Source organism: Capricornis sumatraensis, chromosome 10, assembly GCF_032405125.1.
Source record: "Capricornis sumatraensis isolate serow.1 chromosome 10, serow.2, whole genome shotgun sequence".
NCBI classification, from domain to species: Eukaryota; Metazoa; Chordata; class Mammalia; order Artiodactyla; family Bovidae; genus Capricornis; species Capricornis sumatraensis.
In genome coordinates this window covers 50,711,867-50,738,217 of record NC_091078.1, presented here as the reverse complement: position 1 = coordinate 50,738,217, position 26,351 = coordinate 50,711,867, and the positions used below count along the sequence as shown (strand labels likewise).

General features: G+C 43.0%; 1 protein-coding gene and 1 pseudogene across 1 annotated transcript in view; one reads left to right on the top strand and one right to left on the bottom strand.

Moving 5' to 3' along the window:
- Positions 1–732, bottom strand: part of TGFBR2 (transforming growth factor beta receptor 2) — an 89,526-nt gene extending 88,794 nt beyond the window's left edge. Inside the window, exon 1 of the mRNA XM_068982915.1 lies at positions 683–732. The gene's annotated coding sequence lies outside the window, so the exon portion shown is untranslated. The remainder of the gene's footprint in view (positions 1–682) is intronic.
- Positions 36–20,360, top strand: LOC138087755 (tyrosine--tRNA ligase, mitochondrial-like; annotated as a pseudogene).
- The last annotated feature ends 5,991 nt before the right edge of the window (positions 20,361–26,351 follow it).

The following is a 26,351-nucleotide window of genomic DNA, read 5'->3' as shown; positions in this document are numbered from 1 at the left end:
GACCCGCGCCGGGCGCCCAGCAGCGGTGCGGCCAGATGTGGCGCCGCGGGCCGCAGGGAGGTGGCGGCGGGCGAGGCGCGGGGGGACCCGGCGGCCGAGGGGAGCGGAGCTGGAGGCCGGCCCGGCCGGCGGGTGCGCGCGCGGAGTGTCGTCGGGCCCGGCGTGCGAGTGACTCACGACTTCGCCCGGGCGCCGCGGGGGAAACAGGAAACTCCTCGCCAACAGCTGGGCAGGACCTCTCGCCGCCCGGAGCCTGCTCCGCGGCTCGGCTCCCGGCCCTCGCCCTCTCTCGCAGCTGCCAATCACGGCCCCGGGACCGGCCCCTCCGGGGCTTCGGCAAACTTTCAGCGGCCCCTCGCTGCCCTCCACGTTCCCCGCTCCGAGGACTGCTGAGCAATAAGTGCACAAGTTCCAGAAAGTCACTGAACGCAGGGTGTATGCGCACTCTCCAGAGCACCCCCAACAAGCATCCTCCCACTTCCCTACAACCCTCTTCGGGCTGCTCCTAAGTGACTCAGAGCGGGGTTTTCAAACTTCAAGTGGCTACCCAAGAGTAGATGCTGAAATCCGAGTTGTTAGCACAAGCTGTTTTTCCCCTAATAAAGTAGTATTTCCTCATTAGACTTTTGTTTCAATTAATTGTGTTTGCCTACATCGTCACATTGTAAAATATTTATCTTACTGCAGGTGGAACACTTCAGTGTACCCACGGACCCCCTGAAAATCGTGTTAAAAGGCGGCTTCTGCTTCAGCATGTCTTAAGAGGCAGCATTTCTGATGAGCTCTTGGGTGATGCCTCCCAGTTGGAATCGACTCTTTCTGGGAGTGACTCAGTGAGCAATTACTAATACAACCCATCACAGAGTGATAACTGTAACGGGAAGTGTTATCTTCAGAATGTATCGGGTAGGGGAAAAAGTGTGAGAGTAAAAGTGTAAGTGCCAGGGTCTGTGATAGGACAGGACCCTGAGCCCCTCCCTGCAAAAGGGGACATGGGTGAGAGCAGAACAGGCTGAACTTCCAACTTCCCCATCTTGGTAAGGTGGCCAGGTTTGCCCCCACACAATCTTGGTGTATATTTGCTTCAAAGTTGAATTATTAGCAGGCCCCCCTTCTCTTTCCCGTGTGTCCTGGTTAGATATGCTCACCCTACTTCTAGCCCTGAAAGATTTAGATTCAGTACAGCCCTCTGGTCAGGAGATCTTCCAGCAGGTTGCACAATAAAACTCTTTTATCTGAGAGAAAGCTTGTTTGCAGAGGCAGGTGGCCAGCGTTACTGGGAATAAAGGCAACTAGCTCTCCCTGGAAACCCAACCCTGCCATCTTCCCTGTCAATCTCAAGAGTTCTTTTGCGTGATCCTGGAATAAATTTAAGTCTTGTCACCACTGCTCCACCCAGCATGGAAGCTGCCTCTGCCTGCATCTTTTAGGAAAAGACTACTTCGTAGCTCTAGAATTTAGGATGCAGGAAGCGGGATGAAATCAGCAGGGCTGGGCATCTTCCTTCCCACCAACGGCCTTGCCAAAGCCACTTGAGTGATGGAGGAAAGTTGAGTTCAAAATCCGTTTCTCCTGTTTCCTCCGCAGTCGCCATCCAGGCCACCACCATCCCTTGAGTAGGAGTTTTCCATCCATGCATCCCCAGTCAGAGCCATTGTGGGCCTTTTCACTCCATTTCTCAAATTAGAGTGGAAGTCAATTTTCCAAAAGGCAAACCTGATTGTACCAACCCTTCTATTAAAGTCGTTTGAAGACCTCCTGCAGCTCTTGAGCTAGAGAACAGGAAAAAGCTCCTTTAAGGTATCCTGGAGCCCCTTCCTCTCTTGTGACCTTCCCGGGTTTCTCCGCTTCCACTGAGAGCAGCTCTAGATTCCTAGAACTTGCCCAGGGTGTGTTCCTCCCCGCTCCACCAGAGGGATGTGCACTCCCTTTCTTCTGCTTCCTCTGACCTCCCTTCCACCCAGCCTGCTCCTGGTCTTCCTGGGTGAATCCTGACTTCCTTGATGGGCAAGCTTTCCCCGCCCTCCCTTTCATTATAGATTCACTTGGCACCATAGGCCTTTCGTTTTTAGCACTTACTACACCTGCAGTTTTATAATAATCTGTGTCCTTTTTTTTCCTTTCCATTCTCCCAATTCATGTCCAAATTTCTCGAGGACAGGAATTATATATCTTTTCCTCCACTCACTATTGTATACTCAGGACCTAGCACAGAATAGGTGTTTAAGAGACATTTGTTATGTGAATAAATGAATGATGTAATCAAGATTCAGAAGAAAACTGTACTTAATCATCCTATTTAATCACTTGGGACAAGGCATTCTATTACCTAACAAACTGAGATATAAACAAGCTAGATTTTAGCTGAGGATGATGTCATACTATTTCCTTTTCTTACAAATGGAGAAGTATGTGGTTTTGTTTTTTTCTCTTTTTCTAAACCTACCCAAGTTCCTCTGGCCAGTATACATACACTCACTTCCTTACTCCCAGAAACACAGTGAGGCAAATAAATGCCCAATCAATTCCAAAGGCCTTCTTTTCTATATTTATTGCATGCAATGAACAGATATTCTACATTCTTAGAGGCCAAGTTTAAGGTATCTGAATCCAGGATGGAATATTTAACTGGTGATCTCTGTCATTGTATATGATTAATACTGATTTTAATTTTGTTTGCCTTTAACATTTCTGGTATCATCCTCAATCCCCTGTGAAACTGAGAGTCTGAATTCAGCATTGCCAAGTGCAGACTCATCTTTCAGAAACCACTGAGGTGAAATCAGAGTCATGTAAACTCACGTATACTGCAATTTGACAGTCTTACAAATCTGTCCATATGACCTTCCTTTGGGGATTCTCACTGTAAGAACAGCCTGATACCTTTAAGCCATGGTCCTCACACAGGGTTGCATATTTAACTTAATGTCGTCTACTGTGCGTTCACACAAGCAGTTACGATCCAGTTGCAAACACTAGGCCTTTTACAGATGGAAACAAAAACTAAAAGTATGACTCCTGGCTTGAGAAACAAGGAGGGGGAGTTTTCTCTGGTTGTCTAGTGGCTAAGACTCCAAGCTCTCAGTACCGGGGGCCCAGGTTCAACCCCTGGTCAGGAAGCTAGATCACACATGCAGCAACTAAGACCAGCACAGCCAAGTAAACAGACAAAGAAATAGAAAGCTGGAGTAACTGTGTTAAAAAAAAGGAAAACAAGGGGGAAATTTTTATGTTCTGATCAAATTGAAAAACAGTAAAAACCCACTTGAACAAAAGTTACACAGCTTGCTTATTTCATCTTTCCAGCTTTACAAACTCTGAACATACACACAGAAAACAACTGAACTGATCAAAACGTGGTTACTGCCAGTCTTGCATCTCCCAGCTGTGAGGAGGCAAAAACTTTCCACTCCCCTGAATTTTCTGACATGCAGCTGTTGAGTTACTGGAACTAAAGCAGTGGTCAGGGAAATTCCTCTCCATGCACCTTGGCCATTCTGCATCCTCAGCTCTAACCTCTGGACCAATTTCCCTTCCACTGTGAAGCTGACCCATAGCCCTGAGATGGCAGTGATTGCGTGAGGGACACCCAGCCTCTCAGTTCATTCATCCAGGATGCTACCTCCTCCAGCCTAATGCCATCCCTCCTCCCCCAGGAAGAACCCTAGGAACATTTAGTTTATTTAACCTATCAGGCTTTCCTGGTGGCTCAGTGGTAAAAACCTTGTCTGTCTCCCAGTGCAGGAGACTCGGTTCCATCCCTGGGTTGGGAAGATCCCCTGGAGGAGGAAATGGCAACCCACTCCAGTATTCTACCCTGGGAAATCCCATAGACAAAGGAGCCTGGCAGGCTACAGTCCATGGGGTCCCAAAAGAGTCGGACACAACTGAGCAACTAAACAACAATCACCTGTTTTTAAAATGTTTTGTCCTATTTTGACAAGGAGCATATTCATTTATTTAGAGGCATTCTAACCCACCAATTACAAAATCTTTGCAAACACAGATTTTTCTCAGCTGTGAACCCACCTCTGTGCCCTACAGTATTCAGGGCACGTCTGTCCTCACTAAAGAGAAAAACGAGCCTCTTTCTCAACTCCATTTTCATTTCCTTGTTTGCAGTTCTCCAGATACTCACAGAAACTGCAATTCTGCTGCATGTTTACAGAAAGCATGAACAGCTTCTTTTGGAGACAACAGAACCTTTTAAAATCACTAAAGTAATATATGTTAATTCTAGGTAGAAAAATTCTGAAATACAGATAAGTCAAAGGCAGAAAATGAAAAGGATCCTTAACCCTGTCACCCAAAGATAATCCCTTAACTTCTGGAGCACATCCTCACAGTATTACTCTACTTTTCAACTTTCAGGTAAGCACACATAAGCAGCTGAGGTTGAGAAAGACTGTATTTGGCCAAGGTTGCAGGGTAGTATGGAGAAGGAGATGGCACCCCACTCCAGTCCTCTTGCCTGGAAACTCCCATGGACAGAGGAGCCTGGTAGGCTGCAGTCCACGGGGTCACAAAGAGTCAGACACGACTGAGCGACTTCCCTTTCACTTTTCACTTTGCATTGGAGGAGGAAATGGCAACCCAGTCCAGTGTTCTTGCCTGGAGAATCCCAGGGACGGGGGAGCCTGGTGGGCTGCCGTCTATGGGGTCGCAGAGAGTCAGACACGACTGAAGCACCTCAGCAGCAGCAGCAGCAGAGCAGTAAGGACCAGAGGCCGGCTGAGAAAGAGGCCTGTGCAGCTCTGGAGTCTCCACTCTAGGATAAGCTGGTCAGGTGGTTGATCTACCTGCGCCCTGTATTCTGAGAAGACTCTGGAATGATCAGCGCCACCCTTGCTGTTGCTTCCTTGTCTCTTTCTCACTAATCAGCCACTGCAGCCCCCGCCCCCTATCCGGTGGAAACCCCGATTGGCTCACACCTTGGTCGCCAATACACCCAGTAGGCACAATTCAGTCGGAATCTTGTCTAACGCTGTAGATGCTTGCACATCATCTCCTTCCTTTCCTGCCGGGCTGCTTCTGTATCCCCTTGGTACTAACTGAGTTGTATCCCCAGCATTCACAGGTTGAAGCCCCACCCTACAACATGACTGTCTCTGAGGGAAGGATCCCGACCCCCTGTGACTGACGTTCTCAGAAGGAGAGGATGTTGCTGTGAATACACAGACAGAAAGCCATGTGCACGTACAGCGAGGAGGAGGCTGCTTGGGAGCCAAGACGGCAGGCCTCAGCAGAAACCAAACCTGCCAGCACCCTGACTTTGGACTTCTAGCCTCTCGAACTGTGAGACATAGATTTCTGTTGGGTAAGCCGTGGAGTCTGCGGTATTTTGCTATGGCAGCCCTAACAAACTAGTCCACCCCACTTTCTGCCTGCTTCTCCAGCTGCTCCTGCTCAGTATCTTCACAGGTTTGTTTCCATCATTGGTCAGTGCTGGTTCTTACTACGTGTGTTCTCCGCCCCTCCTCTCATTTCTTCTGTGGAACACAGCTATTTCTATGACTTTACTAATCTATGATTTCCAAATCTAATTATCAGGCTCTCGTTTCTCACGTAAGCTACAATTATTCCCACTGCCTCCTCGACTCTTTTCACGGGTGTTCCACTGGTACCACATGCTCATTATTCTAAAGTTGGACTCCAGAATATCTTTCCTGTGGTACATTTCCAATATGAAGAAAAGGCTCTATCTTTCATGGGTAACGCAAGCCAGAAACATAAAAATCAGCCAAGAGTTGGCCTCTATTTTACCCCCCAGAACCAACAGGGAATTAGGGTCTTTTTATTTTCTAAATATTGGGTCTGTTCTGCTCTCACCCTCAACACTGGCGTCATTTTAGTTCTATCTCTCATTACTTCATAGAGTCTTATGTCCGTTTCCTAATCTTTTCACCTCTTCAGCCTCACCCATTCTACTGCATTCTTCACTGCTAACAAACTGTCCCCCCTCTGAAATCACAACAATAACAATCACATTTAGAATCATCCAGTGGCTTCCTCTTGCCTTCAGGATAGAATGTCAGCCTACTGTCCATCCATTTAGTCGACCAGCATTTGATTCTCTACTGGGACCCAAATACTCTTTAAGCACTGAAGATATGAGGACTCAGAAAATGGAATCCTAGCTTTAGTTGAAGGGCATTAGGCTGTCTTTGTGATCTAATGTGAAACATATATAAGTAAACACACAATATTAATAAATCTGATAAGAGGATTAGCACAGTGGTGATGAGCTCCGAGCACCATGGGAGCAGACAGGCAACAGAGGCCTTTAATCTAGCTTAAGAGTAGGAGAAGGCCCAGGGGAAGAAATGCCTTTTGAGCTGAATCTTGAAGGATGGTCAGGTGAAGGCAGAAGGGGAGATGTTACGGGTACATGGAATGGCAGCCTCAAGACAAGATGTGTGACCTTTGAGTGCATAAGGACAGGCAAAGATTTCAGAATGCCTAGATTATAAATATGAGGGGATTTTAGATGGAATGTTTTGGCCCCAATTCTGCACACCTCCCGCAATTTATGCTCTTTGCCTTGGATCTGGATGGCTCTTCTCACTAGAGGCAAAGAGTTCTTAAAGTCAAACACTGGTCTGAGGCTTGTTATGTGGATGGTAGCTGGTAAATATCTAATGTGACTATTACAGTGTTATCTAAAGTTATATACAATTATGTAACTGTTCTACAATGTTGGTTGTAGTATATAAGCTGTATATAAGCAGTTACAGTACATGGCCAACACTGTTGCTTGTATAAAATCTATTCTCCCTTTTCCATACTGCTCTCAGAAATCCAATTTTGATTAGGATGTGACTTTACAACTTAGGGAACAGACTCATCCTTTTTAACGGTAGATATGATCCAATTTCGCACAAAGACATGTAACAAGAAATCTGATTGGAGCTTGTGAGAAAGATTTCTTCTTTATGTGACTACAAGGAAGCGCCCAAGGAAAGCCACCACTTCCGTTTCCTACCTCTGGACCTGAGGAGGAGAGACTGACGCAGAGGTGATGCCATGACCTTTCAGCAATGAGAGGGGTGCCAAAGGTATCACAGTAGAACCAGCGACTCAGTACGGCAGCTGCCTCCATATGGATGTTACCTGACAGGTAGCCAAGCCCTCAGAATTGGTTGTGACCCTCCCTCCCCTCGCTGGACTCACACGTTGCTTCCTGCATCCAGAGGTAAGGTGGCGTTTATATTCTATTTCCCCTCTCCTTTAAAGGGCTGGCTTTGTATCTTACTTTCACCAACAGAATATGATGGAAATGACACACCACCAGTTCAAGGACTAATCTCAAAGAGGGACTTCCTCTCTCAGAAATGAGTTACCAGGTTAAGAAGTCTACATACCCGGAGACTGTCATGCTCTGAGGAAGCCCAAGCTAGCCACGTGAGACCACATGGAGAAAGAGGCCCCCAGCCAGGCACCAGTTATCCCAGCAGCCTGGCTGAAGCACCAGACATGTGAGTAATGAAGCTATCTTGAACGTTCCAGCCCCAGAAAATGCAGAGGGAATAGGCTCAGTGAGTTCAACCCAGATGGCAGAATCATGAGACATAATAAACTGATATTGTATAAGTCATTAGTTCCAGACAAAACCATTCCTAACTAATACCAGAGAAGTTCACTGATCATAAGGAAAGAGGAAGATGCTCTAGTCAGCATATGGCTATTAATCTGTGTACCAAATATGAATCATATCAACTATAAATTAAGAACTGTAGAATTTCTCCAATTATCTTGTGAATTACACAATTATATTTATGTATTTGTTCTCATAAATACATATGAACATGTATTTATATGTTTATTATACGTTGCAGACATGTAAATGTACAAAATTTTGAGAGTTTTATTTTAGCAGTTCTCCATTTTCACACATTAATAAGGCATTTCACAGCCCCAAAGGGGCTTACGGTCCAGTGGCCAGGACTCCGTGCTCCCAATGCAGGGGACCCAGGTTTTATCTCTGGTTGGAGAGCTGGATCCCACATGCCCCAAATAAAAGATTTCACATGCCACAACTGAGACCCAGAGCAGACAATAAAAATAAGTATTAGGTGTCGTGGTCCAGGCGCAGGTTGGTAAAAGAATTTACAGACATGAGACTGAATGAGAGGGAAATAAAGCTTATTAGAGTGGGAGACGCTGTTAGAACAGCGGGCCAGCTCAAGGGAGAACCGACATTGAATGGGGGTTCCTCATCCAGGGTACAAGGCGTGGGATAGAGGTCTTGCGGGTCCTTTGCTTATTGGATGAGGCAGGTATACTGAGTGGGCAGAAGAGTAAGGCAAATATCTCCTCCCTATGGGGTAGGAGGGGAGACAGGTTACATGGTTCCATTAATAGTTACAACATGGGGGAGGGAAGGACGAGAAGGGTCTGGTTTTTCCATTCCTGCATTCCAAAATGCAGGAACAAGAGGTGCTCCTCTTGTTCCAAAAACCTCCTTGGTTTAATCTGCTCTTTCATCCTTGGGTCACCACATGCCCCTTTTGATACCCTGCTCATCTCTAACTATCTACTTATTTCCCTTCTCAGGCATTTGGGAACCCAGTCTCAAAGGAAAGGGGGCGATGACCGCTCTGGCTTCTTTAGGCTGTACTGGGGCACCGTGGGGCTCTGGGTTCCCTTTGCCTGTTCTCTGTCAGGATGCATTTACGGAGGCAGATGAGAGTCCATCGAATGATAAAGTGGCTTATTTCAGCATTGTCTGGGTCTTGGCCAGGGAATATCAAACTATCACTTGGAGATTTGTTGTATTCTAGAAGAAACAAACTTAACAAGAAAGTTAAAGATATTTGTCCCAAAGAGTAATAGAAACAGCAAAGCTGCTCAGGGGCTAGCCAGGAGAACCAGGGCCAGACCTTGGTTTGTGACATTAGTGTTTCTCTAGGTACGAGAAGACGCAAGGATTTGGGCTCATAAAATCTTTACCTGAAAACATCTGACTATGTGAAGGCTGGTTATTCTGGGTTTTTCCCAGAGCTGCTGCTGCTGCTGCTAGGTCGCTTCGGTTGTGTCCGACTCTCTGTGACCCCAGAGAGGGCAGCCGACCAGGCTCCCCCGTCTCTGGGATTCTCCAGACAAGAACACTGAAGTGGGTTGCCATTTCCTTCTCCATTCCCAGAGCACAGGGTGCCTTATTTCTTATCTCCACCCTGAGCTCCTTTCAGGGGGTGTTGAAGGTCAGCAGCTTGCAGTGGTCGTGATGTAATCTTTGCAGAGGCAGCTGGCGAGTGCCCACTTCCAGCCCCTTCCTAGCCCCATATTTGACCATGCTTTGGGGTTATTTCCTGGCCGCTGTGTCCTGCGGGGCTGGGAAGGCTCATTCCCAGGTTTAATGGAGATTCCATTGACAAGCCACTCTGTGTGCTATTATTGGACCAGGCATGGTGAGTGGCAAAAGTCTCTGGACCATACCTGTTTTACTAGCCTCTTGGTCCAGGAAAACATTCCCTCTTGTCGCTTCCTCCCATATCTAGAGTTATATTATTACAATCATTGATCTCATGTGGATGCATATCAGCCTTTTATCACAGGCTCAGGCACACATTTGGTAACGTAAGAAACAATCTTCTGAAACAAGTGACATAGAAAATAGTATAGCGAGCAGTTATTAGTAAGGTCACAAGCAAGATTTTAAGTCAAGAACCTTCATTAGGTAGAGCCCAGTATACCCCAGGTCATCTGACTTCACTTGTTAAATGCCTATAGCCTGGTGTTAATCTCCTGGGTGTACATCATTGAGCATCTGATCTTTATCTGAAGATTGGTAACTATCTCAGAAATGAGTCTTAGTAAACACTAGGCCTTAATTAACAAAACTAGAAACTTAGTTTAACAATGAAAAAAACGTAATACAATGAAACATGATTTTTTTCATTTTGAGGGCATTAACCCTGTAGCCAGGGAAGGCTTTAACCCATCAAATAAAAATGAGGTTTGTCAGGGAGCCGGGAAAAGCCAAGTGGCTGTCTTGGATTTCCCATAGCCCTGACGCTTTGATTCACAGCGACTATTCACCCATTTTTAATTCCCCCATTTAGGAGTAGACTGTTGCCATGTTTTAAGGACATCAGGATAGCAAAAGTTTAACCGTGAGGGCTTATTTTTTGTAGAAGCAGAAAGAGCTTTGTCTACATGTACCGTAATCTTAAATAATGCTTCTTTACTTTACCAAAGTAACAAAAGATTTAAAAAACAAATATAAATCACTTAAAGGCAAAGAAATTCATAATCTGTTATTGAAAGCTGCATTCTAAGAAAACTTTGTTCTCTTAACATAGAGAGTAGACTAAATTACAGTCTGTTACGAGTTAACCAGATAACAAACAAGCAAAATTTGTTTATTGGTTAATCTCAGAAAAGTCTTTTCCATAAATCTTGAAGTATCAGTATTCTTGCAAAGGCATCAGAGTGAAACCATATAGGGCTTCCCTCATAGCTCAGCTGGTAGGAAGGAAGATCTTCCTCAGCTGTGTCAGGAAGATCCCCTGGAGAAGGGAAAAGCTACCCACTCCAGTATTCCTGGGCTTCCATGGCTCAGCTGGTAAAGAATCTGCCTGCAATACGGGAGAGCTGGGTTCAATCCTTGGGTTGGGAAGATCCCCTGGAGAAGAGAAAGCTACCCACTCCAGTATTCCGGCCCGGAGAATTCCATTGACTATATAGTCCATGGGGTCACCAGAGAGAGTAGACTAAATTACAGTCTGTTTGTTACCAGTTTATCAGATAACAAACAAGCAAAGTTTGTTTATTGGTTAATCTCAGAAAAGTCTTTTCCATAAATCTCAAAGTAGCAGTATTCTTGCAAAGGCATCAGAGTGAAACCATATAAGACAAGTTTAAAATCTGATTAAATTGCAATTGCCCAAGTAGCCTGGTCATTGCTGTGATATGTAATACTTTAATATGATAACTAGAATTATAATGACCACATTTTATCAGGGCATATAAGATCTATATGAATTCCACATAATTTCAGAATATCTTTATTTAGTAACATCAACCATACACTATAACCTGAGAAGATTTATCACCCCTTCAACAGTACTTCCCATTTAATTTAATATGTCCAATGAACCCAGGTAGTTTAATAGCTCTTTGGGATGTCTCAGGGGCCCTCTGAAGCATCCCAAAGTTACCCAGAAGTCAAGTTGTCTAGGAAGTTTTGTCAATAAATAGCAAAAGGGTTTATAACACTCAGTCAGATAGAATCATATAGATCACTGTGAAACTATATATCCACTTAGCCAAAGTAACAAAGAAGATTTCAAAGGTAAACAGAACAGATCACTTCAAAGGTAAAGAAACTTAAAATCCATTATCAAAGGCAGTTCAACATCTCAAGAAAACTTGTATTTATGTGCAAAACTCTTGCCTTGGGGTCCACTTTCCATAAAATCTTACCACTTTCTGCACCCATTACTTTGTTCTCCCATCCTGAAACAGCCACCCTTAAGTCAGACCTACTTCCTTTTCCCTTCATAAAATGTAATTCCATTCCTCATACCTTCTTTACTGAAAACACACATCCTACTTTGCTTAAGCAACCAAGAACTGACCTTTATATTAGCATTCTATAGATTGGTGAACATAAATACCAGTGATAATTTCTTTAAAAAAATTCTAGAGAACATCTCAGGATGGCATCAAACATTATTCATTAATAGTCCAAAATCTCTAGTTTCTCTGTAAGAGGAAGTTAGTGCTACTGCCAAGTGAAGATTTTGAACAGGGAAGGGGATGATCAAAGACAATTTTATAAGATTTTCAAATTAGTGACTGGGACGACTGAAAGATGCATCTGAGGGCTTAAGACTCTTGTCAGGGAAAGCAGTGTGAAATAACAACTCTTACTAGAGTCACGATCAGGAGTGGAAGGAAGTAATATTTAACTTATTATAAACCTAGGCACAATGAAAATATACTTAATGTTAATAACTCTTAGACATAGCTATATTAGATTAGCAAAACAAACATTAATACTAGATATTTAATATTGAATATTTTCCAGTTCACATGAATCTGACATTCTCTAGGTAAATTTCTCTTGTATTTAGAATTGTCTGATTTGTAAGCATTTATTTTTCTTTAGGCCAATTAAATTAGAACTCATTTACAACTTCAGCAATATTATTTAAAAAAGACATACATTAAGACATACATAAATCCAGACAGACAGATGGAGATCTCATAGTTTTCCACTTGATATTTAAAATATCTCTTTGATACCACCCCCGTCTCCCCCCATCTTTTTTTTTTTTTGAAGTTCTAATTTGCCCAAGGCTGAGGTCTCAGGCAAAGTGAGCTGTGCATTTCAGGGACGCAGAAAGGGTTAACTTCAAGCTTTTCCCTAGGCAGGCTTTTTAACAAGCTAGCTGTTTTTAATTGCATATGCAAAAAGAACAGGTTTTGAGTTTCCAAGAAAAGAATTCCATTTTAACCAGTTTTCTCCAGAGTCTAAAGAATATAATGGCCATCCTGTGTCAAAAAGTCATCTTTCCTTTCTGTAGTCACCTAAATTATAGACCAAATAGTGCTCAAATTAGCTCTGATATCAGGGGCAGATCAGCTGATAAAAATCTTGGATTGTCCCTTTGGTGAGAAGTGAGGTCTTTGTCCCATCAGAAGAATCTGAAGGGTTAAGGGGATTTGCAGGAGTGAGGGAAGCTGGGTCCTTCCCCTCCCTGAGAAACAGAAGTAGTTGGAAGGGAATTCTTTAGGATGTTCAGGAGTGGGAAAAGCTTGGTTCCCTCCCAACCTGAGAGATAAGTGTAGTTAGAAGGGGATTCTTTAGGATGTTAGGAGAGCTTTTGATCCTTCAGGCTTTTGAATATAGGACAAAGACCTGGACCAAAGGGAACCTCCGAATCCTTTCCTAGAGAGCATATGGATGTGAAAGGTCCAGAAGGACTGGTCTAGGAAATCTGATGGAGAGAGACAGAGGGGGCAGGAGATAGGCAGGCAACTGAAAGACATGAGGCATGAGTCCCTCAAATCCGGATTCTGACTGAGGGCCATGAAGGACTGAACGTAAGGAAATTCTGAGTCCTTTCCCTGCTTGGCGTGCCATTCAGAGGCCATTTTTTTGGGGTCCCTAGTTTGTATTGGGGCCAGGCCTTTTGCAGGGTCAAAATTTTCCAGTTTCTGAGAATGTAGCCAAGGGGTGAGTCTGAGAGAGGCTCCCAGGACGTACCAGAACCCAGTCTTAGCCTACCACCATAGAATGGGGCCACCAAGAGTCACCGGCTGACAGAAAGGCATCCCTTTTGTCCCAGTCATCTCTCCATGTGACTAATGGCACAAAGATGGCCGACCCTCCCAACAGTCGTGTCCGACAGCAAGAGGTGACCCCTGAGAACCATGTGGCTAGGGCACCATGTGACCCAGGCAGAGAAAGACAGATTCCTGGGAGCAACATTTGGAGATTCCCTGAAATGTGGAGGGCACTCTTGGGATGGCTCAGAGGCAACACCCAGGCTCCTGTAAATCAATCCGGACTGAAAAGAGAAAGAAGTGAAAGTGACAGGGAAGAAGGCTGAGGAATCTGCCTTACAATCCTATGGGGAGGCGGTGGCCAGGGGATGAAGTTCTCTGTTTTGCTTCAACCACTATGTGCCTGACACGATGCATGGAAGTTATCTTGCTGGGGGCGGATGCCCTTGCGGCCTGATCCGTTCTGTGTCCCCGTTATCCTCACACGTGAGTCTTCATGTGGCTGTTGCTGCTGCTGCTGCTAAGTCGCTTCAGTCGTGTCCGACTCTGTGCGACCCCATAGACGGCAGCCCACTAGGCTCCTCTGTCCCTGGGATTCTCCCGGCAAGAACACTGGAGTAGGTTGCCATTGCCTTCTCCAATGCATGAAAGTGAAAAGTGAAAGTGAAGTCGCTCAGTCGTGTCTGACTCTTAGTGACCCCATGGACTGCAGCCTACCAGTCTCTTCTGTCCATGGGATTTTCCAGGCAAGAGTACTGGAGTGGGGTGCCATTGCCTTCTCCCTTCATGTGTCAGGCGCCCTAATGGCTTTTAAGTGGCTGACCCATGCCCACACAATGAGGACTTGCTTAGCCTAGTCCTCAGTTGAAAAGAGACTAAGGAGAGACCCTTGTTCCGGCACCCTCACCGGCAGCTACTGGGCTCAGTGAGCAGTGGGTCTTTGGAGCACACCAGAGGGTGACTCCAGCCAGAGTTCCTCAGTTGCTTCCACAGCACTTGCCTGTTCACAGAGGGTCCCTATGAGGAAGGAGAAGTGGGGAGGTGGAGAAGAGACCCCAAGGTTCCCCCCATGAGGAAGAAGTGAGGAGATGGGGAAGAGACTCCAAGGTTCCCCTCCGGGCCACCAAAAATGTCTGGGCGTGGCTTGGAAAAGAATTTCTAGACATGAGACAAAATGAGAGGGAAATCAAGTTTATTAGAGTAGGAGATGCTGTTAAACAGTGGGCCAGCTCAAGAGAGAGCCAACGTTGAATGGGGGTCCTTAGTCCACTTTTATACTCAGGGTATAAAGAGTGGGATAGGAGTCTTGCTGATTGGATGAGGCATGTATACTGGGTAGGGGAAGAGTAGGGCAAATACCTTTTCCCTCTGGGGTAGGAGGGGAGACAGGTTACACTGTTCCATCAGTAGTTACAATATGGAGGAGGAAGGATGATAAGGATCTGGTTTTTCCATTCCTGCATTCCAAGACCCTCCTTGGTTCAATCTGCTCTTTCATCCTTGGGTCACCCCATTAAGGGAAAAAGGGGTCCCCGAAGAGGGACCCAGGACTGCTTGATCTCCAGGAGATCCTGTTTTCCATGTCAGACTAAGAGTGTATTTTATACTCAAGACGATGATAGACACTGAAGGAGATTTTGAACAGGGGAGGGAGATGATGAAAGACAATTATATAAGATTTTCAAATTAGTGACTGGGACAACTGAAAGATGCATCCGCTGAGGGCCAGGGAAAGCAGTGTGAAATAACAACTCTTACTAGAGTCACGATCAGGAGTGGAAGGAAATCCTAGAGAGGAAACGTAACCAAGAGCTCAGTTTGGAAGGAACTGGTGTCTGAATTGATTCGGATAAACCACAGGGATTTCTTGTGGAAGCAGCTCCCAAGCACCCTACACTTAATAATAACTACAACCAACACGTGTTGCCCGCACATGTCCCTATGTGATGTGTACTCATTTCACAGGTGGCGATGCTGAACCACAGGGAGACCAAGTAATGGCAGCCAGAATTCCAGCCCAGCCAGAGGGCTGCCGAGCCCAGGCTCTCGGCAGCTTTGTCACCTACTGCCACCACACCAGCCCCTCCTGGGCTCCCCGCCAGACTGAGACATTCTTAAGGCAGGGACTGTCTTTTTCAGATCTTTAGCTTCTTTTGCCTGATCCATATTTGTTGCTCAATAAATACTGTGAAAGAGAGGCTGATTCAATGGATAAACTCCGTACCATGTAACACTCGAGAACTGAGACTCTGCACATTGTGACATTTCAGAACTAGAACCTATGGTGCCCCCGATGCCTGCAGATAAAATGAGATGAGAAATGCTCGTCAAGAGATCTGAACACCAGCATAAGCTTCCTTTTAAAATGATGAGAAATGCTTCCCAAAGTGAAAATAGTACAAAAGAGGATAGATTTCACCCAGGGGAGAAGATTTATGTGTTTGACAATTATGTTAACCAATTCTGTCTAACAATCTTTTTGTCTAACAATACAGCAGTCTTTGGTATCCACAGGGAATTGGCTCCTGGAGCCTCTCAGATACAAAATCCTCAGATGCGCAAGACCCTTACATAATACTGCTAAATATTTGCTTATAACCTATGCACATCCTCCCTTAAGATATAATTTAAATCTTATTTCAATTACTTACAATACCTAATACAATGTAAATACTATGTAAATGGTTGTAAATACAATGTAAATGCTATGTAAATAGTTGCTGGTAGATTAGGAAAATTCAAGTTTCGCTTTTTAAACTTTCAGGAATTTTGTATATCAAGCCTTTTTCATCTGTGCTTAGTTGAAATGCGTAGATTTGGAACCTGTGGATACAGAGTTGATTATATTTACTTTCTAAGAAATGCTAGATAACTTCCCTCTCATTTTGACATCATTTTCCAAGCTTGAAAATCATTCAATTGAATAGTTATTAGTTATATTACAGGACTTGAAAGTTAAAAACTTAAACATAAGTTATGACTTTACAACCAACTGTTCTAATTGTTCATTTCACAAAACTACAAAATCACTTAACAGTACATGTTGAATGACAAAAAAAATTAAGTATCTTAAGGAGGATTTATTTAGTTGGGGTCAGAGAAATACGTAACCATTTTAAGAGCTGCATCATGTAATCTACTCAAAATGCATGCTACTTCACAGCTTAGAACATAAAATATGCATGTATGCTAATTAGATGTAACGCATATTTGAGATTTTCTGGTAAAAACTCTGTTTGGTAAAGTATTCAGAGGATAATGGTAGCTTTTAGAAAAGAAAGTGAAAGTTGCTCAGTCTTGTCCAGCTCTTTGTGACCTCATGGATTATACAGTCCATGGAATTCTTCAGGCCAGAATAATGGAGTGGGTAGCCTTTCCCTTCTCCAGGGGATCTTCCCAACCCAGGGATCGAACCCAGGTCTCCCACATTGCAGGCAGATTCTTTACCAGCTGAGCCATCAGGGAAACCGTTATCAAATGACTGCACCCATAGGCAGCCTCCCAGGTGGCACTACTGGTAAAGAACCTGCCTGCCTATGCAGAAGCCAGGAGACGTGGATTTGATCCCTGGGTCAGGAACATCCCCTAGAGAAGGAAATGGCAACCCACGCCAGTATTCTTGCCTGGAAAATCTCATGGACAGAGGAGTCTGGAGGGCTATAGTCCATAGCGTTGCAAAGAGTGAGATATGACTTAAGTGACTTAGCACACATGCACTTCTTCTTTACTTGAGCCTTTTTTTTTTTTTTTTGCTGCGCAGCTTGTGGTATCTTTGTTCACGAACTAGGGATCAAACCCAAGCTCCAGCAGTAGAAGTGCAGAATCCTAACCTCTAGACCACCAGGGAATTCCCAAGCCATCTTTATCACTAACCCCAGAAGTTGTCAGTTGACAAAAGGAGATGAGAAATGATTTTTCATTGGTGAAATAACTGGTGCTGGGACATAGAGACTGGTTTAAAGAAGTGGTCCCTTAAGCCTCACCCAGTATCTTGTGTTTGCTGCTTTTGGGAGAGTCTGACCCTTAATCTCAGATTAACTGAATTCCACTGCTAGAAAACAGTCACATTTTCCTGAACTGGCTATTTCCTGCAAAATACTTTCAGGATATACAAAAGGACTGAGAGCAGAGTCTTTCCCTTCCTACAGAAGAAGCCAATGCTAGTCTGCTGACAAATATTTGTACACATAGCAGAATTCAGTCTGAGATCCACTTTCATTGTGAAGCATTACCTGGTAGCCAGGAGGTGGGGAGACCTGGAGTTCTGATCCATCTCCAACTTGTCTCATCAACCAAAGGAACCAAATATTTGTCAATGATAAATTGGTGGGTTCACAGCAATTCTATAAACAAAGAAACTTTAGATTAATGGCTAAGAATGACTGCAGGGAGTATTTGGTAACAAAACACTTACCCTGAGCATATCAGGGGTGAAGAATTCACAGTGGGCTGCAGTGCTCTTGTGTACTCAGTTGCACAAGACTCAGATGTTATTAATTATTAACCTGCTGAATCACTGGGAAAGCATGAGTCACTTGCGCTGCAGGCATTTCAAAGGGCTGCCTCCTTCCTGAAGTTGACCATAGACTCATTGGTCCTTGTTTAGAGTTGCCAAAGCAAATGCTTATCGCCAAGTCATAATAACATTAAAACATCTGCTCCACGTCCTCATTCCTCACCTAGAGGCTATCAGAATGCTACCAGTTCTACAGATTTCACAGGAAGTCATTTAGAGAGGCTGCCTTTGAAATTTACCGTTATCATTTTCCCTCCACACACACAACAAACTTCTGAAAGACAATGAAAACCTTGAGCTCTTTTCGCAGCACTTAATGTTTTGCTTGACTGATTTTATAGACACCTTTTCTTATGCTCGACTCTTTCATCTCACCCATCTGCTCCAAGAAAACATACTTGCTTCTCTAAAGGGGAACACCCATGTTCCCTACAACATTTTTCTTTAACTAGAGAAAGACAAGATTATGGTTTTACCACTGAACTTTTATAAGTTTTCAAATCAGGTCTTCCACATAAATGTTTAACAGAAAAGTAACAACTCTGTACATAAAATTCTACTTCTGGATGAAGTGTACAATACATTCTTCAGTTAGACCTTAATATTGGTGTAGCATTTGCCAATTTGCAGAATCTCTCTACACACACACACACACACACACACACACACACACACACACACACACGGTATTATCTGTTTCTCATCAAAACGACATTATGCTAGGGAGACGGATAAATTAGGAGTTTGGAATTAACACACACACAACCATACAGGTAATCAACAAGGACCTACTGTATAATGCAGGGAACTCTACTCGATATTCTGAAACCTAAATAAGAAAAAAAAATGGAAAAAGAATAGGAATATATATATATATATACGTATAGCTGACTCTCTTTGCTGTACACCTTAAACTAATACAATACTGTAAATCAACTATACTCCAATATAACATAAAAATTAAAACAGACAGAAAATTAAATAAAAAATAAACCCACACGAGGCACCATTCCTTTGGTGAAGTGGCCGAGACGGCGCACACGCGCTGCGCTGGAGGGGAATCTGTGAGCCTAGCCAGGTTAGGCGTCTTCCCCTCCAGGGGCTGCGTGAGGCCCACTCCGGCCCTCAGGGGTTGTGCTGATGGTGTTGAAGGCTCTGAGTCTGTTCAAGGGATTCACGCCTGAGAGATGCAGAAAGTCAGAACTCCCCAGCTTTTTAGACCTCGACCCAGGAGGCTCTCCCAGCACCACCCATTGCAGCTTCGACCCCCACGGCCAACTGGCTAAGTGTCTGGCACCTGCCGGCGCTTTGGGGAGAGTGACAAGCCCAGCGAGCTCGCCACTACGTGAACACACTGCTGGAAGGACCCACAGAGCTCACGCGAGATCCGAGCAGGGCGCCACATAGCACGTAAGCGACGCTTGACGCAGAGGGGCTCCGGGCTTGGGCCAGCAGCTGTTGGAAAACTCCGCCTGGTACCAGAAGCAGCGCCTGGTGGGTTTACTAGCGGCAGTGAGCGGCCACTTTCTCCTGAGCACGCACCTCCACAGGTGGAGCATGCTGACTCGCCTCAAGAGCCCCAAAGGTAGGAGTTTGGCAGTTTTTAAACCAGGTGCTCCAGGCCTCTGATTTCTCCTCCCTGTTCCTGCGTTATGGATGTCAGGTCTAGCTGGGTGGATATGATCAGATGGAAAGGACCGTATCTGGGTCAAGTTCATCTGCCAGTTGAGTGGCGAAGATGTATTTGGAATCTCTGTTCCTCTAATTACAACTGAAAACTGGTAAAGTCCTCTGGCAATGCTGTTTGGCTGAACAGAGATAAGACATCTCCATTTAAATGGTATTAATTTTTTGTCAAGCAGCAGAATAATTGAATAGTAGCTCCCTGAAGGAGAAGGCAATGGTAACCCACTCCAGTACTCTTGCCTGGGAAATCCCATGGACGGAGGAGCCTGGTGGGCTGCAGTCCATAGGTTCACGAAGAGTCAGACACAACTGAGCAACTTCCCTTTCACTTTTCACTTTCATGCATTGGAGAAGGAAATGGCAACCCACTCCAGTGTTCTTGCCTGGAGAATCCCAGGGACGGGAGCCTGGTGGGCCGCCATCTATGGGGTCGCACAGAGTCGGACACGACTGATGGGACTTAGCAGCAGCAGCTAAGGCCCTTGCAGAGGTTGACCGCATAATGCAGCTGTATGTCAAAGGGCCAAAAAAGCAAGATCCTAAGAGAAAACTTGCCGCAGAAGTCAGAAAACTCGTTCTTGGACAAGGACTCTGGACTCTGCTCAAAGGTGCACACAAGCCCTTTAGCAGTATAGACGCACTGGAAGCCATGTCTGACCTAGAGTTAAAAGAGTTTTGAAAGAACGTTCATTTTCTGAATTCTTCATTGTGGACTGAGCGTCATAGATTTGCTGCAAAGCAAATGCCATTTCTGATGATTCATGAGGATATGAGATGGTCACAGGAGGTGGAGTCAGAGTATATCACAGTAACAAATGCTGAGAGCTGGTTTTGGTTGTTGGACCCTGTATCCTTGAGAATGGCCTTTCCTTACTTAAAATGGAAAAAAAAAAAATTCCACACGATACAATGGCTTCAGCTATGATGAAAAATCCTTCTGGTGGTTCAGTTTTATCCATCATTCATTCTCAAGACATAGGAACTTATACCTTGGCTTATGGAAATCCAAAACAGTATGGAGTATACTGGAGGCCTGACAGTGTGAGTTACTTCATTATTTATATAGATTGGTTATGTTTGTGTAATAGTGTGCTATTTTATTTCCTAATCCTTGAACATTGAGGACTACAATAGAAAAGCATGAGCTCCAGGGTTAATCTCTTTCAATAATAGTTTTTTTGTGAAAAACTAAATGCTGCCTTTCCCACTCTGTTCCCTCTTTTGGAGACAAGGAAGAGCAGTGAAAAAGAGGTATAACATGGAATTGTGGATACCTTTTTAAAAAATTTATTTTTTCTTGAAGGATAATTGCTTTACAGAATTTTGCTGTTTTTTGTCAAACCTCAACATGAATCAGCCATGGGTATACATATATCCCCTCCCTTTTGAAACTCCCTCCCCATCTCACCCCCATCTCACCCCTCTAGGTTGATGCAGAGCCCCTGTTTGAGTTTCCTGAGCCATACAGCAAATTCCTGTTGGCTATCTATTTTGCATATGGTAGTATAAGTTTCCATGTTACTCTTTCCATGCATCTCACCCTATCCTCCCCTCTCCCCACGTCTATAAGTCAGATTTCTATGTCTGTTTCTCCATTGTTTCCCTGTAAATAAATTCTTCAGTACCATTTTTCTAGATTCCATATACATGTGTTAGAATATGATATTTATCTTTTATTCCTGACTTACTTCATTCTGTATAATCAGTTCTAGGTTCATCCACCTCATTAGAAATGACTCACATGTGCTCCTTTTATGACTGAGTAATATTCCACTGTGTGTAAACTTATCCATTCATCTGTTGATGGACACTGAGGTTGCTTCCATGTTCTAGCTATTGTAAATAGTGCTGAAATGAACAATGGGATACATATGTCTTTTTAAATTTTGGTTTCCTCAGGGTGTATACCTAGGAGTGGGATTGCTGGGTCATATGGTGGTTTTATTCCTAGCTTTTTAAGGACTCTCCATACTGTCTTCCATAGTGGCTATATCTATTTATATTCTCACCAACAGTACAAGAGGGTTCCCTTTTCTCCACACCCTCTCCAGCATTTATTGTTTGTAGACTTTTTGATGATGTTCATTCTGACTAGTGTGAGGTGGTCTCTCATTGTAGTTTTGATTTGCATTTCTCTAATAATGAGTGATGTTGAGCATCTTTTCATGTGTTTGTTAGCCATCTGTACGTCTTCTTTGGAGAAATGTCTGTTTAGGTCTTTTCCCCACTTTTTGATTGGGTTGTTTGTTTTTCTAGTATTGAGTTGTATGAGCTGCTTGTATATTTTGGAAATTAACCCTTTGTCAGTTATTTCCTTTGCTAATACTTTCTCCCATTCTGAGGGTTTGTCTTCTCACCTTGCTTATAGTTTCCTCTGCTGTGCAAAAGCTTTTAAGTTTAACCATGTCCCACTTGTTTACTTTTGTTTTGATTTCTATTACTCTAGGAGGTGGGTCATAGAGGATGTTGCTTTAATTTATGTCATCAAGTGTTCTGCCTATGTTTTCCTCTAAGAGTTTTATAGTTTCTGATCTTACATTTAGGCCTTTAATCCATTTTGAGTTTATCTGTGTGTATGGTGTTAGGAAGTGTTCTAATTTCATTCTTTTACATGTAGCTCTCCAGTTTTCCCAGCACCATTTATTGAAGAGGCTGTCTTTGCCCCATTGTATATTCTTGCCTCCTTCGTCAAAAATAAGATACCCATAGGTGCATGGGTTTATTTCTGGACTTTCTCTCTTGTTGCATTGGTCTACATTTATGTTTTTTGTACCAGTAGGATACTGTCTTGATGACTATAGCTTTGTAGTATAATCTGAAGTCAGGAAGGTTGATTCTGCCAGCTCCATTCTTCTTTCTCAAGACTGTTTTGGCTGTTCGGGGTCTTTTGTGTTTCCATATGAATTGTGATTTTTTTTGTTCTAGTTCTGTGAAAAATGCCATTGGTAATTTGATAGGGATCGTATTGAATCTGTAGATTGCATTTGGTAGTATAGTCATTTTCACAATATTGATTCTTCCTACCCAGGAACATGGAATATCTCTCCATCTGTTTATGTCATCTTTGATTTCTTTCATCAGTGCCTTATGACTTTCTGTGTATAGTCCTTTTGTCTCCTTAGGTATTTAATTTTGTTGTTGTAATTGTGAATGGAATTGATTCCTTAATTTCTCTTTCTGATTTGTCATTGTTAGTATATAGAAATGCAAGTGATTTCTTTGTATTGATTTTGTATCCTGCAACTTTGCTAAATTCACTGATTAATGCTAGTAATTTTCTGTTACTAGTTTTAGGGTTTTCTGTGTACAGTATCATGTCATCCACAAACAGTGAGAGCTTTACTTTTTCTTTTCCAGTCTGGATTCCCTATTTCTTTTTCTTCTCTGATTGCTATAGCTAGGACTTCCAGAACTATGTTGAATAATAGTGGTGAAAATGGACACCCTTGTCTTGTTCCTAATCTTAGGGGGAATGCTTTCAGTTTTTCACCATTGAGAATAGTGTTTGCTGTAGGCTTTTCATATATGGCCTTTACTATGTTGAGGTAGGTTGGAGTTATGGATACTTTAAATCAGGTGTATATCTCATTGGATTTTTTTGTTGTTCGGAAAGCAAATGCAGTTTTCTGTAAAACAGGAGAAAAGTCAGAAACCATAGTTGGCATTAGAAGTTACAGTAGAAATAGTTTCTTTTCAGGGAAAAGAAAAATCAGTACTTGACTTTTCAGAAAATTCCTAATAAATTTTCCAGTCCCTTGCTTGTGTTTCCATATAATTAAACTTACTCATAGCTTTGGTTTTTTACTCAGTAAAAAAGGTGGCAGTGTCTTAAAGCTAACTTAAAAGTTGGTAAATCTACCCGAAATCTGAATCTATTTCAACTTCTGTCCCCAGTCAGATTGCAACTTGAGATCAACCAGATTTAAGTAGCCAACGAAATAAAAGAGGCAAATATTATTGCTAGATATCCAACCATATCTTTTGGTATATTCCAATCAGGGAAGTTTTCAAGTCAAATTTAAAGGCTTTGGAATCAAAACTTGGTTCAGGGCTCAGTTAAACCCTGTAATCATTAGGCAAGTTTCTACAGAACTTTTTCCAGCATCTGAAAAATCAAGTTAATAGCACCCCTATCCTATTTTCCTCTGAGGATCAAGTGAAACACAAACATACACCCAAAATGACTTAGAACCAGATGTATTCTAGAAAATCTTATAGGAGGCAGCAAAGCATGGCTTCTAAGTTCAAATTCTAGCCTTTTTTTTAAACCTTAATTACTTGGATCAAGTCATTATCTCCATATGCAAAAATGGAGATGTAAGAATATCTCCATTACAAAAATCTACAAGGAAAATAGTCATAAAACTTGCATATAGTATAAGCTGTTTTGCTATGTTCCAAAGTAAATTCATATAAAAGACGTAGTTTTTAAAATATCTTCTGGGAGTAAAGTTACAAACAATTCCTTTATTGACAGACTCTAATGTCACGTCATACTAGCAATTTTATTTACACCATAAAAACATACAGGCATCCATTATAAGTGTCAGAGATCATCTCTACATTTCGTAACCTCACTCAGTTTAAGGGCCAACAGAAGGTGGTTTTCATTTGTTGAAAGTCATCTGTGCTATTTCCAGCTTGGGGCCTATTAGGAGCAAATCTACTATAAAAGTTCTTTATCATTTTTTGGTGTGAACAAGTATCTTCATTTTGGGGGGATAAAATGTCTAGGAGTTGAATTGCTCAGTTATATGATCTCTGTATGTTTAATTATTTAAGAAACTGCCAAGATTTCCAAAGTGACCACACCATTTTCTGTCTTACCAGTAATGTATGAGTGACCCAGTTTCTCCACAGCCTCACCCGGATTTAGTGTTGCCCTTATTTTTTATTTAACTGCACTCATAGGTATACAGTGATAGCTCCTTCTGGCTTTAATTTAATTCTCCAATAAATATTGATCTTAGACATCTTTTATGGGCTTATTTGCCACCTAAACATTTTCCATCCTAAAACATCTTCTCATGTTGTTGGCCTTTATCCTCTGATTGCTTTGTATTGTTGAAATTTGCAGATTCTTTTTGTATTCTAGACACTAGTTCTTTATCACATGTGTGGAATGTAAAATTTTTACTTACCCATAGCTTGTCTTTTCATCTTCTTAAAGCATCTTTCACAGAACAAAGATGAAATTAGATTTTGATGAAATCTAATGTATCCGTTTTTTCTTTTCTTTACTCTCTCAAAACTAAGAACTTTAATCTACAGCTAGTTCTCAAGGATTTTTCCTCCTCTGTTTACTTTTCTAAAATTCTTATAGTTTTATGTTCCACATTTAAGTCTGTGATTCATTTTGAGTTAATTTTCTTATAAGAGAGTTCCAGCTGAGCCACCAGGGGAAGCCCGAGAATACTAGAGTGGGTAGTCTATCCCTTCTCCATTGGATCTTCCTGACCTGGGACTCATACTGGGGTCTCCTGCACTGCAGGCAGATACTTTTAGCATCTGAGCTACCAGGGAAGCCTTATAAGAGAGTTAGGTCAAAGTTTTGTTTCGTTTTTCTTTTTGCATATGAAGTCCAAACACTCTGGTACCATTGGTTGAAAAGGCTACTGTTCCCTTTGCCTGGGAACCCGTGTGCTTTATCTCCATTTATCTTGTGCATGCTTAGCAAGATGTGTCCTAAGGTAATTGCCTCTTTTTAAGGCAACACTTCAGCCTATAAACATGTCACAGGAATGCTCTGCTTTCAGAGAACAGGGAAAATCTGTGGATAGCATGCCTGAAATGAGAAAGGTATAAAATTGGAGAACAGATTAGTGGTTGCCAGGTGTTAAGGAGGGTGGAAGGTAGTAGGGAAGGGATGTGGCCAGTAAGAGGCAACATTTGGGGACCTGGTGATGATAGAAATGTTCTGCAGCTTCTGCATGAAAGTCAGTGTCATCGTTGAAATACTGTATAGATTTGCACTGCTATAGATTTGAACTGTTACCACTGATGGAAAATCGGGTTTGGAATACATGGGATCTGTCTGCATTATTTCTTATATCTGCATGTGGACCTATAATTACCATAGAAGTTTAATTTAAAAAACCATCTCTATCTATCGACCATGAGAATCAAATGTGATCGTGTCTATGAAAGATCTTTATAACATATATATGTATGTATGTATGTGTGTGGCAGTGTGGTGCCTCAGTCACTAAGTGATGTCCGACTTTTGCGACCCTATGGACTGTAGCCCTCCAGACTCTTCTCTCCATGAAGTTTCTTAGGCAAGAACACTGGAGTGGGTCACCATTTTCTTCTCCAGGGGATCTTCCCCACCCAGGGGTCACACCCGTGTCTCCTGCATTGCAGGAGCCACCTGGGAAGGCCATACGCGTGTGTGTCTATTTAACTTAACATCAAAATAACACACGGGTTAACCATTTCTTTGCAGGCATATGAATGTGACATTTTTTCAGTCTGTTGCATTCAGTGCGTTTTCAAGCATTTAACTCTCAGGTTCTTAAGTGTATATGAAATGAAAAATAGTCAATGAGCATGCAGGTCTGATTCTAATGATAAAGAGAGATAAATAATCTCACTCCTGTGTTTACACACGCAACGTGCTTTTTAGTGTTCGAGGATGCTGCTGCCAAAGTGTAACTAACAGTGATGCACCAGTGATCCTGGGCAACCGATTTAAATTCTCTGAATGTTATTTCAAAACCTTCATAATATATTTTCCCTGGCTTAGATCAGTTCAGTTCAGTCGGTCAGTAGTGCCTGACTCTTTGCAATTGCATGAACTGCAGCACACCAGGCCTCCCTGTCCATCACCAACTCCCAGAGCCTACCCAAACTCATGTCCATCGAGTTGGTGATACCATCCAACCATCTCCTCTGTCCTCCCCTTCTCCTCCTCCCC